Below are 16,413 nucleotides of genomic sequence, written 5' to 3'. Positions count from 1 at the left end.
GTTGGTAAACTTGAAAGTAGACAAAGGCCACACATATGAAAATCCGTGGTTCCAGGTTTTGGGTATGAGGTATTTGGAGATGGTGGTGAAGTATTTGAAGGGGCTTTTGGAAATTTAGGTACTAGAGGGAATCTGATTGATAAGGTATGTTGCAGAGAGGACAGCTTCTCCTCAAAAAGGCCTAGGCATATTGGCACCAAAAAGAAAGGCACGAACTACTTCCAATAAATTTCTATTCATTTTTGTTCAGCCACACCATTCTGTTGGGGAGTGAAAGGGCATGAGCGTGATGTATGATGCCTGAAAGAAGAGTAAGAAGAAGGATAAATTTAGGTTTTGTAAGAATTGAAATTGTATATTCGATAATTATGAGATTGTACAGTTGTCTATATATATACACTTGAAATGGAAATATCTATACTAAAGTTTGTTACAGGAGAGATGGAGATATTGACAAGTGTACAGTAGTGATGAAGCTTAGCTGTTTCCTCCTTTCTTTCTAGAACTTAGTCTGTTGTTCTCAATTCTATTCTTTGTTGTGTTCTCTTGATTTGTTGTTCTAGAAGACAGAGGCTGTATGAGAGTGATCTTTGTGTGTTCTTCATTGCTTTGTTTATCATCCCCCCTCAAGTGAAGACGAGGGTGACGAGTAATGAGCTTGGATCGAAGGGTGAGGAAGCGTTCAGCAGGGAGGCCCGTTTTAAAATTGTCAGCTAATTGTGAATGAGAGGGAATATGTTGAATGGCAATGGCTCTGGAGGTCACTAAATTTCAGATAAAGTGATAGTCCACTTCAATGTGCTTCGTCCGGGAGTGAAAAATAGGGTTGGCAGTGAGTGCAATGGCTGAGATGTTGTCGCAATGAAATAATGGTGGACGGTTCAAGAAAACATGGAGTTCTTTTAAGAGAGAACAGATCCACAAGACATCAGTAGTTGTTGTGGTTAGTGCGCGATATTCAGCTTTAGTTGATGAGTGAGCCACAGTGGTTTGTTTTTTGCAGACCAAGAGCTGAGATTAGCACCGAGGAATATGCAGGACCTAGTAGTGGAACGACGATCATTAGGATCGCCAGCCCAACCTGCATCACCAAAGGCAGTGAGATGAGGCTTGCCTTTATGAATTGGTAGACCATAATCTGGAGTGGCTTTGAGATATCGAAGGATTCGCTTAACAGCAGTGAGTTGAGTTGTGGTAGGAGCATGGAGAAATTGGCAGACTTGGTTGACTGGATATGAGATATCAGGGCGGGTCCAAGTTAAGTTTTGAAGAGAGCCAACAATAGATCTGTAGGAAGTGGGATTCGAGAGAAGTTCACCAGAGTCTGAAGCCAATTTTGCTGTGGTTGCTGGAGAGGGAAATGGTTTGGCATCAATCATGTTGGTTTTGGAAAGAAGATCAGTTGTGTACTTTGTTTGGCTGAGAAAAAGGCCAGAGGCAGTTCTATGCACTTCGATACCCAAGAAGTAGTGAAGAGGGCCTAAATCCTTGATTGCAAATTGAGAACCAAGCTGTGAGATCAATTGAGTACAATAAGAGGGGTTGTTGCCTATAAGAACAATGTCATCAACATAAACAAGGATGAAAGTAGCAGAACTATCGATTTTGAGGAAGAAAAAGGTGTCTACATCAGATGTTTGAAAACCCAAGGAAAGCAGAGCATCGTGTAATTCTTCGTACCAGGCGCGTGGAGCCTGTTTAAGACCATAGAGAGAACGGTGTAATTTACAGACATAATTTAGCTTTTGCGGATCCTCGAACCCAGGTGGTTGTGTCATGAATACCTCCTCAGTAAGATGGCCATGTAGAAAGGCATTAGTAACATCAAGTTGAGAAATATGCCAATCATTCTGTACTGCAATGGATAAAAGGATACGGATGATAACGGGTTTTGCAACGGGACTGAAGGTCTGAGTGTAGTCGATACCTTCAAGTTGATTGAAGCCCTTGGCAACAAGCCGAGCCTTATATCGTTCAATGGAGCCATCCGCATATTGTTTGATCTGAAAAACCCACTTTGAGCCAACAAGATTTTGAGCAGAGTGAGGAGGAACTAGAGTCCATGTGTGAGTCCGTTGTAAGGCAGTGAGCTCATCATTCATTGCCTGAAGCCAGCGAGGATCTTTGGTTGCCTGCTTATAAGTTGTAGGGATTGATGGAGTTGGAGAGGAAGCAAATAAAGCGATGGGAAAAGGGTGTCTAGGCTTGGTAATGCCTGATTTGGAGCGGGTTTGCATTGGGTGAGTGGGAATAGGTGGGGGAGAAGGAGGTGGTGGTGGTGATGGCAAGGGTGAGTCTTGTGTAGAAGATGTGGAAGGAATATAAGGAGAGTTAGAATGAGAGGAAGATGAGGATGAGGAAATTGGGGGAGAGGGAATTGGTGAAGGAGATGGAAGAGTCTGGGTTAAAGGAAGGAATGGAAGATAAGTTGGTGTGTTGGTGGGCTGTGGTGGTGAGGATGGGGAGGGTGAGAGTGAGGCTTTCTGTGTAAAAGGAAAACTATTTTCATCAAACACCACATGGCGAGATGTATAAACCCGGCCGGAGACGGGATCAAGGCAACGATACCCTTTTTGATTGACACCATAGCCAAGAAACACACAGGCTTTGCTACGGAATTCCAACTTGTTGGGAGAGTAAGGATGGAGCCATGGGAAGCAAGCACATCAATAAAATTTGAGAAAGGTGTAGTCTGGCTTGCAATGGAGTAACTTCTGGAGGGGACTCAGTTTCTGCAAAGATGAAAATGGTAAGCGATTAATGAGATAAACAGATGTTTGAGCAACCTCAACCCAGTATTTGATAGGCAGAGAAGACTGTGCAAATAGGGTTCGAGTGAGCTCAATTATATGGCGGTGTTTGCGTTCTGACATGCCATTTTGTTCGGGTGTATGTGGACATGTGAACTGTGGAACAATCTCATGACTGGTAAGAAATTGTCGGAATTGAATTCCGATGTATTCACCTCCGTTATTGCACCGAAGTGCTTTGATTTTGTGGTCAAACTGGTTTTCAACTAATAATTTAAATTGCTGAAAAGCTGAGAGTGCCTGAGATTTATATTGAAGAGGAAATAACCAAGTGAAACGGGAGAAGTCATCAATAAAGATGATATAATATCTATTGTCGGATACAGAGGATACAGGAGCAGGGCCCCAAATGTTGGTGTGAATTAATTCTAATGGAAAAGAAGAACTACAGATAGATTTATTAAAGGGCAACTTGTGACTTTTGCCTAACTGACAATCAACGCAGACATAGTTGGTGATGGATGAGCCTTGAAGAGGAAGAGAACGAGTGGAGAGAAGATGTTGGAGGGTCTGAGCAGAGGGGTGGCCTAATCGTTTGTGCCAGATGGAAGCAGAGGCTTTGGTACTGAGAAGAGCAGCAGGTGAAACATGGTGAACTTGAGAAAGATTGATGGGGTAGAGATGACCATCAGTAGGGCCACGATATAAGAGCTTCCCCGTTGCTATGTCCTTCACAAGACATTCAAAAGGAGTAAAAATTAGTGTGCATTGATTATCAGAAACAAATCGATGAACAGATAAAAGATTCAGAGAAATATGTGGAACATGAAGTATGTTGTGGAGTTGAAATTTGGAATTAGAAGCAGATACAAGAGAGCTGCCATTATGGGTGATATCCAAACCTTCACCACTGCTAACAATCACTTTGTCAGTGCCAGGATAGGAAGATTTGAGAGATAGGTTGTTGAGGTCATGAGTGATATGGTTGGTGGCGCCGGTGTCAGCATACCAAAGAGAGCTGGGGGAAGATGGCGGTGATGAAGGTGAGTAGCAGTCATGGCAGAAAATTATTGTGGAGGAGAGCGACCCTGGTAAGCATAGTTGGAGCGGTGACGACATTGGACAGCAGTGTGGTTGAGTTTGTTACAGATTTGACAGCAGACTTTGAAGTCTTGGTGGTAGCGTGAATGTGGGAATGAGGGGTTGGGTTGATAGATAGGGGTGGTGTTGGGCCGAGGAGAAGAGAAGGAAGGAGTAGGGAGTAGGGTGGTTTTGGGGTAAAACATTGAGAAGATGGGCCTTTGGGTTTGGTATGAAAAGAAGTGGGCCTGGAGGGTGAAGTGGTGTAAAAGGCCTGAAAGAAGGAAGATGAATCATTGGGAGCTAGGGTTTCTCGTTGAAGGATTTCAATTTCTTCACTAACTAATAAGCCGTGAAGTGTATCTGGGTCAATAGGGTCTGCACGAACACGGATGGAGGTGCCAAAGGAATCATAAGCAAGAGGTAAGCCGCGAACGATATGGGCTATAAGATAAAGGTCGTCGAGAAGGGCACCTGCGGCAGTAAGGCCATCAGCAAGAGATTTGATGCGTTCGAGATACTGCATCATGGAATCAGATCCCTTTTTCAGAGCCTAAAGTTGGCCCTTGAGTTGAAGAATGTGGGAGCGAGTGATGGCAGCAAATCGTTTCTTAAGATTATCCCAAAAAGCTTTGGCGGAGGTGCAGCCCACAGTGTACGAAAGAACAGAGTCAGATAAGGCAGCATAAAGCCAGATCTTACAGGTACAATCTTTGATAGTCCACTCTACATAGGCTGGATTTGGTTGGTTGGGGGAAAGTGTGGGTGAAGGGCAGGTTTCAGAGCCATCAAGAAGACCATAGAGAGACGAGTTCTGGAGAATAGGAATAAGAAGAGATTTCCAGAGGATATAGTTGTCGCGAGTAAGTTTAATGGGAAGAAGCGTGGCAATGTGAGTAGGAGGAATGGCAGAGTAAGAGGAAGAGGAGGAAGAGGGAGAAGGAGAAACCTCAGTAGAGGGAGAGGAAGTAGGTGAGGCCATAGAATTAGAATACCGTGAGGTGGGAGGCTCGTGATACCATGAAAGAAGAGCAAGAAGAAGGAGAAATTTAGGTTTTGTAAGAATTGAAATTGTATATTCGATAATTATGAGATTGTATAGTTGTCTATATATATACACTTGAAATGGAAATATCTAGACTAAAGTTTGTTACAGGAAAGATGGAGATATTGACAAGTGTACAGTAGTGATGAAGCTTAGCTGTTTCCTCCTTTCTTTCTAGAACTTAGTCTGCTGTGCTCAATTCTATTCTTTGTTGTGTGCTCTTGATTTGTTGTTCTAGAAGACAGAGGCTGTATGAGAGTGATCTTTGTGTGTTCTTCATTGCTCTGTTTATCAATGCCATGATCTTGTAATAACTAATTAAGATGATGGTTGAGGAATTCTCCGCAAATGTCAGAACGAAGAACCTGAATGCTAGTATGAAACTGCGTCTCCACCATTTGATAGAACTGCTGAAACTTGGAACTAACTTCCCTTTTTGTTTTGAGAAGGGAAACCCAGGTCATGCGTATACAATCATCGATAAACGTGACAAACCATCTAGCTCCTCCTGGAGTTGTTATTTTAGTAGGGCGCCAAACATCAGAATGAACAAGAGAAAATGGAACCAAACTTTTATTTGAACTTAAGGGAAAAGGAGCACAATGGCTCTTAGCTAGTTCATAAATGTCACAATTAAAACTGGAAATATCTAAATTGGAAAATAAGGTAGGAAATATCTTCTGTAACTATCCAAACGAAGCATGTCCAAGACGTCGATGCCATAACCACACTTCAGAAGTTTGCTTCTCAACACTAGCACCCCCATTTTTGTAAGCTTGATTGAGGCTAACTTCACTGTCAGATGCCAAGTCCAGGTAGTAAAGTTTGCCCCTCCTAGTACCACAACCAATTGTCTTCTTGTTGAGGATGTCCTGAAAAATACAATGAGTAGGCCAAAAGGTTATAGTGCAATTCAAAGCCGTAGTAATTTGGGCAACAGACAAGAGATTATGATATAAGGATGGGACAATCAACACAGAATCCAAAGTGAGGGAGTCAAAAAAAAGAGTGAACCCTCCCCAATTACGGGAGAGAGGGTACCATTGACATTAGACACCACGATTGAGAAGACGGCGTATGAGAGGCAACTTGTCCAGGATCAAAGGTCATATGATCAGTGGCTCCGGTGTCAATTATCCATGTGTGTTTTTTTAAAGAACTATGTAAAATAGAACCTGGAGTACCTGTTGTGGCTATAGATGCAGAGGAGGGAACCGGTGTAGTCGAGACAACAGGACTTACAGGATCTGAGTCAGAAAATGTGTTGAGGGATTTGCTCCTATTCTTGCAGGGAGCTTTGGAGTGGTCCCACCAATTTGGGTACCCAATCAATTCGTAACAACCAGCACAGGTATGTTTGTTTCCACCACAGTGGGTGCATTTCTGCTCCAAACGAGAGCTGAGGACCTCAGTTTGAGAAGAGCCACTGACAGAGGTCTGAGGGCCCTGTTGACGTTGAGTGACCATGACCGCAGGTTCTGGGGCACTGGCCATGGTCAGCCGTTGTTGAGCTTCGCGACGAACATATGCAAAGTTTTGGTCAAGGTCTAATTTGGGATCTTTGCATAGGATTTCCCCCTGGACCTGATCAAACTCAGGGTCAAGCCCGGCAAGAAACAAGTGAACACGAAGACGATCCAGTTCTGTCTGGGGCTCGGTCACGTCGGTGTCGCAGTGCATGCGATTGGGAGTGCAATGATGATTTTCCTGAAAGATGTTCTGCAACTGTCTGTAGTATTTGTTAACAGGGGAACCATTATGTTTAATGGTGAATGCCCATTTGTTGAGATCAAAAAGATAAGTTTTATCCCCACCATCATAGTAGGTTTTCTTCACAGCATCCCAGATTTCTTTGGCGGTACTTAAACGGATAAAGCGACTCATCAGGTCTGGAGACATGGAGTGGATGAGCCACCCCTTGACCCAAAAGTTCTCTGTACACCATTTGTTGTAGGTGGAGGAGAGCTTTGAAGGCTGCAAAGCGTCACCAGTTAGGTACCCCAATTTTTTCGCAAGCAGCAATACGCATCTCCATGACTTTAGACCATAAGGCATAACTGGTTTTAGTCAAGGTGACGCTAGTTGGGAATGGAGCATTTTCACTGTGAATAGTAACAATTTGGGAGGATGGTGGAGTGGTGTCGAAGGTTTTGGAAGAGGAGATGACATCCATGGCAGCGGAAGAATTTAAGGGTAAAAGAAAAATTTGTGTTTAGGATTTTGAAGATATGAGGGATGTGTATGGATATCTGAATTTGGGAAAGACAAATATGAGGAATATGATTTAGGGTTTGTGTTTGAAGAAGTTTGATATGAGGATTTGGGGTTTGTGTTTGAAGAAATTTGATATGAGGATTTAGGGTTTGTGTTTGAAGAAATTTGATATCAGAATTTAGAGACAACCGATGATTGATTGCTCTGATACCATACTAAAATAAGAATATGGTTTGAATACTTTGGGTTAGGTTTTATTATTCTTCATAAGGAGGTATATATAGGAATGTACATGAATGCTTTACAAGAAAATAGATACAGTAATCAATTAGGATAGTATCTCCTAATTATACAAAGATTTATCAACTAAATAAAATGGGAAAGTAAACCCCTTAATTAATTAAGGAAATAAATCTCCTTGATTAATTAGGAAACTCACGTCTACAGAGAGAACTGAGAGAGAGAGAGAGAGAGAGAGAGAGAGAAGAGGAATTGGGAGAAGTTGGCTTTCAGAAAAAAGGTGATAAAGGATCAATAGATATGCTTTTTTATGGAGGGCAATTAGGTAATTTCAAGTCCTAAAGTCATTATATGTTAATAAGATTTGTAAAGTTATTATTTGGGAATGAAAGTTGGGCAAAATGATCATCTACGTGTATTTCCCTATTAATTTAATTACGACAGTTACAATTTTACCTTTAGGGGATAGAGGCACTTTAGTCACGTTTTGTTCGGAAATGATTTTGGGGAATTGAGCAACACCATTGCTTAGAGCTTATTGATACAAGTCCGTAGACAGACGACAGGTCCAATTTCTAGTTGTAACGATGGAGAAAAGATCTAGAAACAGAAAGGACGTAATGGGAATTTTAAAATTTTTTAGTGTGGGCTATAGTAACGGGAATTCCTGTTATTTTCTTCTTCTTTCTCTTTCCCGACATTTCTTCTTCTTCCTCTCCTCCTTCTTTCTCTCTTCGTACAACGCCGATCTTTGAAAGGTGATTTCATCGCCATCTGGCAACCTTTTTTGGTGAGTCTGATCCTAAAAGTTTCATATCAACGTCATCTACCTAACCCAAGCCATTTTCCAGTTGGAAAACCCAAGGATTGGCAGCTAGAACAACTGGAACTGTTAGTGGCTTCAGAGCTTTTTACGATGACTCCGACCACCATTTATGTCAATTGAGGTATGAAACTTCATTTAATCTTCTTGCTCTATCTGTTTATTTATGTGGTTGGGTTCGATTTTGGAGTTTTGGAAATTAATCAAAACACCCATTTAAGGCTGACGGGTTTGGCCACAATTTACTAATTTCTGGCCACTTTTTGGCAGGGATCCAAGGACAAAAAAAGGTTCCCCTTATTAGTCTAAACGTGTTGGTATAGGGCTTGACCGGTAACTTGGATATTTTTTGTCATTTGAAATTTATCATGACACCCAACGCTGCTGCGGTAAGTGGCGGCATGTGGGCCTCTTTGCGATGGCCTGTTGAGTTCTAAAATACTCCTCACGTTGTCCCAAGCATGACGGTATGCTCGGATTAGCCTTTGGTTACCGTTTGACTATCAATTGGATATAGCACGTAGTATGTAATATCCAGGTTCGATAGGTTCAGACCGTTCGATTTTTTCCAATTTCAATTATGTTTTTCCCTGTACCTCTAGGATCGTATAGGAACTTGCAGATTGAGAATCGGACCCTTGCATAATCCGAATCAATAATTATAGGGTTAGTCAAATTGATCGTCGTCCGATCGTGCGATTGGTTTGGATCCAACCTCTCGATTAAGACCAACCCCTGGGACATGTTTAGTAGACTTTGTTAGACCTTTAGGAACTTTTGGATTGGAAATCGAAGCGGTGGCCCCTCGGGCCTTGTTGACCAATATGTAAAGTTTGACCGCTCAGTTGACCTCGAGTCTTCCGAGGCTGTCTCATTATTCAAAAAGTACTAGGATGACTCAAGAAAACTTTTAAAAGTCGTGAGCACACTTTGAGACCTGGGAACTCGGGTGCTGAGTTAAAGTTCATTGTTGGGTTCGATTATTAATTAAATTTGTTTACTCTCTTGAATAGTGTGAGCAGCCCTGGATTTTTTGTGAATGGACATTGTTTTAAATGAGCATTGTTTTTAAATATAAAATTTCTTGCATAACTGTGTTTAGATTGGAAATTCATTAATTGGGTTGAATAAGGTTATGGGAATTTCAGGAATGCTTACTATTATTAATATATTTATAAAGGACTGTGGTGACTTTGGGTATGTTATGGACTTTGGATTTTGGTGTATTAGTTTATGCGGTTATTGGATTTGATTATCAATATCTTTGAGATTTACGGAATTGGTATATATATATATATATATATATATATTGATGGGCTATGGTTTCGGAATTTTAAATATGGTGTATTGGATTTTTTATCTTTGTCTTATGAGATTTTCGGAGGTTGTTATATTTCCTGAGTGCATGAATATAGTATTTTGGATATTACTGAAATCAAATGGGTTTATTTTAATTTTGGTTGTTTTTTTATTGATTATGATTTTTTTTAAAGGTTTTCATAAAGGAATTATGGGTGCTATTTTATTATATATATTTATGTTAGAACCGTTGACGGGGATGTCTACATGTAAGACTTATTTCATCCGCACGTGTATTGAGGATTGCCATACATGGCGGCATGTGGGCCCCTTTGTGGTGGCCTATTGAGTTCCAAAATACTCCCCACGTCATCCCGAGCACAACGATATGGCTCGGATTAGCCTTTGGTTACCGTTTGACTATCGATTGGATATAGCACCTATTATGCAATATCCAGGTTCAATAGGTTCGGACCATTCAATTGTTTCCAATTTGAAGTATGTTTTACCCTATACCTCTAGGATCATATAGGAACTTACGGATCGAGAATCGAAGCCTCGCATACTCTGAATCAATGATTATAGGGTTAGGCAAATCGATCATCGTTTGATCGTGTGATTAGCTTGGATCCAACCGTTCGATTGGGACCAAACCCTCGGGACATGTTTAGTAGACTTTGTTGTCCTTTAGGAACTTTCAAATTGGAAATCGGAGGTGGTGGCCCCTCGGGCCTTGTTGACCAATATGTAAAGTTTGACCGCTTGGTTGACCCCGAGTCTTCCGAGGCTGTCTCATTCTTCAAAAAGTACTAGGATGACTCAAGGAACCATCTAAAAGTCGTGAACACACTTTGAGACCCGAGAACTCGGATGTTGAGTTAAAGTTCATTGTTGGGTTCAATTATTAAATAAATTTGTTTACTCTCTTGAATAGTTTGAGCAGCATTGGATTTGTTGTGAATGGACATTGTTTTAAATGAGCATTGTTTTTAAACTTATGGGAATTTCAGGAATGCTTACTATTATTAATATTATTTATAAAGGACTATGGTGACTTTGGGTATGTTATGGATTGCACCATTATACTCCCTTGGCGGGATGTACCGTAGAGACGTTGACAGGGATGTCTGCACGTAAGACTTATTTCAGCTGCACGTGTATTGAGGATTCTGCCGTGCGTGCCTGGGGAGCAATAGTCCCCTTGTTTGACCGCTCGTCCCTAGTCACATGTGTATTGAGGATTCCGCCATGTGGTCTAGTAAAAACGGTCTCTGTGTTGGATTGTTTTCCCCCGATACATCATGATGATGTGTTGATTTTGGGTGTGTATATTTATATTTATATACATATATGTATATGGGTATTTTGTGTGGGTATATGTTTTGATTTACTTCTAAGTTGAGGTTTCTTGAGCATGTGCATTGAGGGTACTCTGCATAGGTATGAATATTTGACGTGAATTTCATATTTGATAATTGACTTATGGTGCTTTGCAACATACACCTTTGGTAGGGTATGGTTGCGAGAAAAATGAGATTTTGCTTAATTATGTATGAAAAGGATTTAAGGTTGAGAGGTGTCTTGTTGGAAAGATTTATGGGTTTTGAAAGGCAGGAGTAAAAAGGGTTTTACTTTGAATGTTTTGAGTTTAATGTCAAAGTCTTTATTAGTTTAACTAGGGCTAAAGAACGTTTTAGGAAAGTAGGTCCGGCATTGGTTAGATGCTAGATGGGAAGCAAGGTTTGTCATAGATTCCGAGGGGGAACCGGGCGGGTCCTGCCATAAGTAATGCCTCAAAGGACCTTGTGGGCTATCTATGAGTTTTCAAAATATTTCTCCTTGCGTCTGAACTTGAGCTTTTAAAACATCAAAATGGACTTTCTAATAATTGTTTCAGAACAAGTTTTGTTCCATTTGGTTTTATATTGAATTTTTGGTTGAATTTCAGAGTAGTAACTATGCTGCTGGAATTGCATTCCGTGTTTTGAATATGCTATTGACAAAATTCTTCAACATGAATTTTCATGAAAGTTTAGTATGTTTGAGATGTATGTCTCTTCTTGTTCACTCATTTTAAGTTTGCTCCTGTGATGGAAAGGTGAAGTTCCCCACTGTCTTGAAAACCATTGACTGGTCAACAAATCAGCTTTCTTTAGTGTGTGAGCGTGCCACTGTTAGTAATGAGAACCCTAGCAGACTTCTATGAAATAGATAACTTGTGCCCTAAGTTACTAATTTCTAAACAAGCGATTATGAATTTGGGTGAGGAATATCTCCCAAGTAAGTTTTTTTCCTGCCTTAGACTGGTGAGGACTTCACAATTTATCCCAGTACAAGATTGGTAGTTCTATCCAGAATAAATGATAATAAAGTGGACTGTTTTTAGGCAGAACTGCCCTTTACAAAACTAGAAAGGAAAGAATCAACTCTAGAAAGACAAAAAGAAAGCTAGAATTCCATTTATGCTTGGATAGAAGTCTCTGATATGGGCTAGACTGGGTACGTCTGTGCTGGATTGAACTGTCAACAACTTCAACTGCTTAGCTTTAGCTGTAAATCGATACCAAATTTTAATTTTGGCAGAGCTTTTAATTTATTTCAAGCCTTGGTAGACTTTTGAACGGGCAGAACTGTGGCCTCTTCAGTCTGAAGGGGCAGAAGTGGCTAGATTTGAGGACTTATTGACCTGGAACTGCACTGTAGTACCTGTTTTGCTTGATCAGGGCCCTCCATAAATTTGTTGAGGTTTTCATATTTGTGAAAACTCAAACTCTGCTTGTCTTGGCTTTTGCTGAACCAAATTTGTAACGAGAGAATTCTTGTTTTGAATGACTTATTTTTCTAAGTCTGAACTTGGAAGTTCTCATCTATAGTTGGCTTCCTTTGTGGATCAACTGAGCTTTTAGTTGCTCCAGTTTGTTTTGAAGGTTCTCGGTGATCAAGTGATCATTTTGAGTTTTTGCCTTTGGTTGATTTTTGATTGTTTGATTGATTGTTAAATTGAGTGTCTTCTGCTCTGTTCACCCTCTCCTATATTTATAAGAAATGCTTTGGAGTAGGGTTTCTTTCTTTTAATAATGGGCGGCAAAATTCTCAAAAGATCTTTCATTTTTTTAAATGCAAAGAAAAAAAAGGGGTTTCAACAATTCTGGCAGATAAGCCCTCAATGGTCAGTTCTTAAGACAATCACTTCTCTGTTTTTTTTTTTTAAAGAGAACCTAAACCCTCTTTAATTCCAACTGCCCCTTTTGAGAGCTCAAACCGTGATGGTTAGTTTGATTTTTCAGTTTGAACAACTCCCTGTTTTCTTGCTTATCTCTTTTGGAGAACATAGCCTGCGTATCTCTTGAAAGATGGCGCCTTTTTGGGGTAGGAACATTATCTCTGAATATATATAAAAAGGGTTTTGATGTGGCAGAGATTCAGAGATGTCCCTTCTTTTGCCTTCCCTTGTCAGTTTTTAACCAACCCAGTTGAAATTGTTGACTTTTCTAAGTCAGAAAAATCACGTGGGTCTGTTTCCTTTTGGGTTTCCAATTTTTACTTTGACCATGCCAAGCCCAATTTAGTTTCTTCGAAGCCCAAGTTTGAGATAGGTTCTGGGCTGGGCTTTCGTTGGATTTTGGACCTTTTGATTCCTATTTATTTTTAGAGTCTAGACTTCTCAGGCCCAGTGTTTTGTTTTTGTTATTATGGGCTCCGTAGCGTTGGGCTGGGTGCACAAGACTTTGGCCCAAACACTTCTATTATGTTTTCATGTTTAGATCGGTGCACTAGATACTAAGTTATATCAGATTTGTATAAGAGTTTAAATTAAGTTATACCTTGAGGCCCAAAACCTTATGGAATAAGGAAAGGTTTTGAGGCCTATTAACGGGTCCTATTTATTTCTTTTTTCGTGTGAACCGATTTGGTGGGCTTGAAAGATTAGTCAAGTCGGCCCTCGGTGATGAGTAGAGATGACTTGACCTAGCCCTATATAAGCTTAAGGCCATGCTCTCATCAAACACGTTCTCTAACCCTATTCTCATCATAAGGAGAGAGCTTAAACAGATTCTGAGAGAGAGTAGAAGTCTTGAGCGGTTCCTGTTTTGCTAAGATTGTTGCTGCCGTGATTGAATGAGTTCAGATGTCGTGTACTCGAGGAAGATGGCTCTAGGTATGTCTTTACGTATTTCAGATTGTGTAAAAGATCTTGACATGCATATTAAAGAAATCTAACATCTTCTTCAAATCTGAAAAGTTTTACACTATTTCGATTTAAACTCAATGTTAAGTGAATTTCCGAAGTTGAGCGTTCCAGCCCAAAAACTGTATGGGCAGATTTAATAAACTATTTTTCTAGTTAAAGGGCACTTTCCAGAGTCCATATCAACATCACTTGGAAACTGTCTTATTGATTGAGGAGTATTGAAAAAAGTAATTGTTGGATCGAAAGAGTTAGAAGTGCAACCGACTTTGTGGTCGACTGTGGTTAGTCTTTATGGTGTTGGAGGTTACTTAGGTTGAATTTGGGAGCTATTTCACTAGGTGACCTAGTAAGATACTCAAACACGTTTCCTTGCGTTCGGTTGTTTCTAATCGTTTAATTCTCTTAAATTGTTGTAAATATATTAGGTGGAGCCCACCTGAAGCTTCCTCGAAGCTTCCTCCAATTTGGAAGCTTCCTCTTCCTTCATTGTATATACATGTCAGATAGAAACGGAATGGAGGCAATAGAAATGATCAACAGATTGCAGAGGTTTTTCCTCTGCTTCCTCAACCCTTTTTCTCTTCATCAATTTACTTTTATTTAAATGTATGGTGCGGGTTTATCGCCCATACAAGCACGTTTAATTTACCGCACATTTAATTTTATTTAAAGTATGGTGCGGGATTAACGTCCATACAGCAAGCAATTTAAATTATCAATTTACTTTACCGTACATTTATTTTATTTACTGTATGGTGTAGGTTTATTACCCATACAACAGTATTTATTTAAAGGGTGGTGCGGGTTTATCGTCCACGCCTTTACTTTTATTTAAATGTATGGAGCAGAATTAGTGCCCATACAAGTACGTTTAATTTACTGCAAATTTACTTTACTGCACATTTATTTTATTTACTGTATGGTGTAGGATTATTACCCATACGACAGTATTTATTTAAAAGGGTGGTGCGGGTTTATCGCCCACGCCTTTGCTTTTATTTAAATGTATGGAGCAGGATTAGTGCCCATACAAGTACATTTAATTTACCGCACATTTAATTTTATTTAAAGTATGGTGCGGGATTAACGTCCATACAGCAAGCAATTTAATTTATGCATTTAATTTACCGCACATTTACATTTATTTAAAGTGTGGTGCGGGTTTATCGTCCATACCAGTAATCCTAACTATGAGGGTTATTTATTTTGACAGAGGCAAAAGAGTTGTGATTTTTGCTCTTGCAGGATATAACTAGATCATCAAGCGCTACATTATATTTACTGGGCTGATATGAGCTTGAATGATACTTGAGAAAAGTTTCTCCCACCTAAGGATGTAAGCAATACTTGTGTTATTTTATGCTTATATACCTATTTGATATTTTATCTTGAAAGGTAACCAAATGGGGAGATAAGTCCGTTCCAAAAGAATGACTTGTATGTATCCATGAATTATTAATGCAAATTTTACAGATTGCAAGTTGGATACATTGATAATACACTGCACAGATTAAAAGTCCCATCAGAACATAACATGGGTATAGCAGTGATCAATATGATGCACGCCTGTTGCGTAGCAAATGATGTGGATTGAAGTCCCAAATGGACAATCCTTTGACATGTCAATATTGATATTATGCACGCCTAAGGCGTAGCAAATTATATGGGTTAAAGTCCCATAATACGGGTTAAAGTCCCATAAATTAATTGACATGTATGTATTAATCTGTGGCATGCCTGTAGCATGACAGATATATGGGTTCTAAATGTTCCAACTCCCTAAATGGAGATTTTCCACGCTCTACTATAAAATAACGCTCCATTGGAGGTTATAATCCACATTCTCACATAATAAAAGCCCTCTGAAGTGGCTTGGGTACCCAAAAGCAAAGAAATGCTTATAATTGATGTATGCGCATGCAAATGAGAATGGTGGGATCATAAATTGATGAATGACAAATTTTGATTTTGGAGTAGCTACTCAAATCATCAATGGGCTGTGTTGATTGGAACCACGTTCAATTATTAAATGTCGACAATATCATTGGCCAAAATGGAACGAGGTAATTCCATTATAAATGCGAATGAACGTGAAAGAACAAACCCACAATACAAACCCCAAAAATTTGTTAATACTGAATTTATACTTGGGTGTTCGGAATAAAAGGGAATATACCTACTTTGTATGACATACTGTTTCTGGCAGAAACAAGGAATGTTGGGTTTTCTCCATATTTACAGATTCAATTGTGCCCCCCCCTTATTACACAATTACGGAGACCAACATATTATCTTTAAGGGTTATTAAATGCACGGAGCATATCGCCAGAAGCGATTCCCTAAAGATGTATAAATAGCTGGGTTAAAGCTATATAATGTGTCATAAAATTTAATCCCTTTTTAGACAAAATCCGTTGAGAGGATTGACATTGCATAAAGCAAGTCCCTAAAGGACATGTGCTTGAAGCACAAAATTTGTACTCAATATTAATATGCATAAATTACCTCAGTGAGTACATTGATTATAATGTGATTGCAACACATTAAAGATTCTGCAGAATTCACGAAATATTTGTCTCGACTTAAGGATCGAGCATTGTGCCAACGAGATTCTTGCTTATACTAAGAAAGTATTGAAGCATTTTTATGAGGATTATCCGTTGGTCCTTAAATGTTTTTCCAGAAGTATACTAGACCAGATAGAGCTCAGTTCCACACTGTACTCTTTTTCCTTCATCCAGGTTTTTATCCCATTGGGTTTTTCCTGGTA

The sequence above is a fragment of the Prunus persica genome, chromosome G2 (genome assembly GCF_000346465.2).
Source record: "Prunus persica cultivar Lovell chromosome G2, Prunus_persica_NCBIv2, whole genome shotgun sequence".
In the NCBI taxonomy this organism is placed as follows: domain Eukaryota; kingdom Viridiplantae; phylum Streptophyta; class Magnoliopsida; order Rosales; family Rosaceae; genus Prunus; species Prunus persica.
The sequence above is the reverse complement of the archived record's forward strand: the minus strand, read 5'-3'. Positions refer to the sequence as shown.